This window comes from Austrofundulus limnaeus, unplaced genomic scaffold (genome assembly GCF_001266775.1).
Source record: "Austrofundulus limnaeus strain Quisiro unplaced genomic scaffold, Austrofundulus_limnaeus-1.0 Scaffold135, whole genome shotgun sequence".
In the NCBI taxonomy this organism is placed as follows: domain Eukaryota; kingdom Metazoa; phylum Chordata; class Actinopteri; order Cyprinodontiformes; family Rivulidae; genus Austrofundulus; species Austrofundulus limnaeus.
This window is the reverse complement of record NW_013952537.1, coordinates 818100-822099: the sequence shown is the minus strand read 5'-3', so window position 1 is coordinate 822099 and position 4000 is coordinate 818100.

The following is a 4000-nucleotide window of genomic DNA, read 5'->3' as shown; positions in this document are numbered from 1 at the left end:
AATTTCAATAGCAAAACATTCAACATTCATAAATAGTCATGTAAAAGGAAATGATGAGTGTCTCAAACACCACAAGATGCCAGTCTCAGAGTGTTGTGAATGACTCAGCTTTTATTACACAAAATGTGGGCTCAGTGTCTGTAAAACTGATCGAGTTGTTGCCATTTTGCATGTTTTTAGGGTAAGTTAGCTGTGGCAGACATCTCAGATTGGATTAAGTCAAAAAGTAAAACAGCTGTAGAAGTATGTCCAATGATTGCTTTGTGAAAGTTGCATTAAAATCTGTCAAATGGTTTATGAAATATTTTTGCTAAAAGACAAACATGATTGTGTTCAACAGTTAAGGCTGAATTTTCATACAAAGATCTTACACATTACATAGTGCTTAGTATGTGTTGTAAATCACTTTCAGCAACTAGAACGCCAAATTTTAGCTTGATATCTGTAAAACTGGCTAAAGCTGATGTTATGTTTTCTTTGCTAAGACTGGTTAGATGTGACAATCATCTTAAACAATCGTAGATTTGCATCCAATAACTTGTTTTGTACTCAAAACTAGATGGCAAAATTTTAACAAAGCTCTTGTGCAATCTGTTAGCGCTCAAATGTGTTCAGCCACTACCACGTTGAGTTTTAGTTCAGTATCTATAAAATGGCTCAGCTGTTTACATTTTTGTGTTTGCTTAATTTGATTAGTTGTTGCAGCCATCTTTAATGGAACGGACTCCAAAACCACTTCTAATTATGACTTTCTGAGAGTTTAATTTAACCTGTGCAATGGTTTCTGAAATATTTTGCTAAAGCTAGAGAAAAACCTTACCAACTTTATGCCTTTGGCATCAGGTGATAATTATACAGTCAYTGTTTTGTATAATTTCTTGTAAAATCAGCACAAACTGACTCAGTGGATACTAATTTGTTTTGTTGTATGTGTAGTTAATGCATCAGTTTCATTATGGAAAAAAAAGATGCAGAAGAAACTAAACAAACCCTTCAGAATATGTTTCTGTTGGTTTGCTCACAGTTTGCCTCTTCACCAGTGGTGCAATAATCAAACGAGKTTTGTCCTTTCAGCCTCGGTCAGTGTTTCTAAAACTGCTTCCAGCTGTGAGTTATGTCTTTGCCCGAGGACAAGAATAAGCCCTGATTTAATCAAGTGGGGGACAATTAATCATTTAGCTTTTCTGTGATTCATTATTTCTCCACCAATATTTGCAAAATTGGGATTAAGAAAGACTAGGGAGCCTTAATTTGAAGATTTCACAGAGACCATCTGTTATTCCCCAGCATCATTATTTGGTCGTAATGAGGGTGCTTTAAATTAATGATGATTTTTCTGCGTTTTAATGATCTTTAATGATGTAATGCTGGTACTGTTAACGGTTTGGGGTTTCATACCTGTGTCAGTGACATCATTTTGTATTATTCCACTGTGCTTCAGATTGTTTTCCACCAGCTACATTATTTTTTCACTTTGAAGTTTGCRCTCTCCCACAGAGATATTTTCAGTCAGGTGATGTAATTAGATCATCGCTTCTTAGTGAGTGTAGTCAAAGCGAGACAGAAATAAAGTCATTAGATTTCATTTGTCTATAATAATGAGACTGATTTTTTTAAAGACAACAGCACAGGAAGAGATGTGGTGCAATCTCTGAGATGCACCCTTGTTCATTTTATTTCTATCTTTGAAGAGACATTTGCATTATTTCCCTTTTTTTTTCTTTTTAAGTGTTGCTCTTGCTTTGATTGGGCTCATGCAAAAAGCATGATCTGTATTTTATCTGTATTGTGAGTTACAAAAAGAAAACCCAAGTCAAATCCCTACCAAGCTGCAAACCTTTGGAGACAAGAGAAATCCTCTCTAATGGTTGCACATTATTTGAATAAATTTTACATTACATGTTTCTGAAGTGTTTACTGTAGGGCAAAGATTTGTTTTGTTGACATTGTCTTGAATAAAATGAGTGTAAAATATTGTTACAAGCAGCAGGAGACAAATTATTGAATTTACCAAAAGAGAAAAAGCCTTTGCAGCAAACGGCTGGCTGAAAAAGAAAAAAAAATTGAAAATGTTTTGTAATATTTATGATAGAAAAATGTGTGAAAATGAGCAAATAGTATAAGACAAGCTGTTATCATAGAAATTCCAATTAACTGACGCCTAAAAACACACAGAAATCCTATTATCTTTACACACTGTGCCTCTGTCTTTGCATAATGTATGAACTGGCAGAGTTTGTGCCAGATTGCATTGTGGTTTGTTTTTTCATAAAGTTTTATTGTTCAGAGTTTACTCCTGGCTCTCAGAAACATGAAATTGTGTCTAACTGTGTGATATGTAAGAAAGCCTGGTTTTACGTCACTGCATATCAGGGTGTGTGTCAGTTGACAATTTATAATATTTATTTAATCCTTCATTTGGGAATTTATTATCAATTATTTACACATGAGTTCACGACCACAAATAATTGTTTATGTACTGACAAAACACACAAGGACTTACATAGTTTAAACTAGAAGCACTCGGAGAGTGCAAACCTCCACCAAGACCAATTTCCCCCATCCTGTAAGAGTTAGGCTAATGCACAAAAGCCGAGATGGAAACACATTTGCTGAATAAGTTCTGACGTAGCGAACATTTAAGCAGGCAGTATGCACAGGATTTCTTCCTGGTGGAGTCCAATGTGAAAAAATAAATTCAGACTCGTCACCTGAAGTTATTCATCGTCAAACTGGTGTCGGATTAAGCTCCTAAGTCTTCATCAGTTACATTCCACTGTGTAAAACATCTGTTTTATCCCCTTTTATAAGTTTGTAATGGTTTGAATCTCTTTATAAAGTGCTTCTTGGTACAGTCGGCTCATGAATCGAGTAGGTTTTTTTATATACAGTATATTTATTTTTTGAAGCGAGTGATTGAAGCAAAATACAGCGTGTGAGCACTTTCAGCACAAACACTCCCATGAACTTCAGAGCAATCACACAATAAAGTTCTTATATGGAAGGGTACCTCACAAGGTTGATCAGCTGTTCCGGACAGTCCAGTTTAGGCTCGGCTGCAGCAGGACCCTCCTCCCGCTGTCAGCGTCATCTGTTATTCCCGTAACGTGAAGAGAATCGCATTTCTTTTTGTACGTCTCCAGACAGCATGGAACATCGTAAGAAGTAGTTGACAACAGAATAATCACAACTTTTGTGATAGCAGACATACCGGGATGTGTAGTCCCAGCGAGTTTGCGACTTGTACTTCCTGTTTCCTACAGGCATGCGCCTGACGTAATGACACTGCATGGCCTGGCTGATTTGCTCAAAGTGAAAGAAAAAAACTCCTGTATCCGCATCGTGATCCGGAACATCACCAAAATTTAATGGTGTGTTCCTTGGCCCAGTACCCACATGAGGTAAAAATGTCATGGCAATCCATCCACAAGTTTTTGAGTAATTTTGTCCACAGACAGAACGACAGACAGACAGGCATATGCGACCGAAAACATTACCTCCTTTCCTTGGCGGAGGTAATAAAAAAACAGTTACCACAAACAAAACGTAGGGGGTCATGGAATCATATCAACAATCAGAACTGCGGGACTGCAGAAGATTAAAACTGACATAATTAGAAATAAAAGCAGAAATATATGAATGGTGCAATTAAAATGAACCTGTTAATTTGAAAAGTATAACTGATCGTCGTATTTATTTTTCCATACATAAAACACACCTATGCTGCTTCTTTACCTTATGGGGGGCCCTTGTGGAGTTGARCTGGATGCTGATAAGATTGCAATATACTGCGACAGCACAGGCATGCACAATCGAGAACAAAAAGTTTAATTAGCTATGGAATAACAGAATTTGTCAAGAGGAGAAACTCCTATACACTAAGTGTCTCCGAGCTTTATGAATCCGTACAGATATACAAAAGAAAGGTAGCATTAAACGTTTACAAGAAGAGGTGTTTAATGTGACGTAATCTCTGAGTTAACTTTMCAGCAGCAGAAAG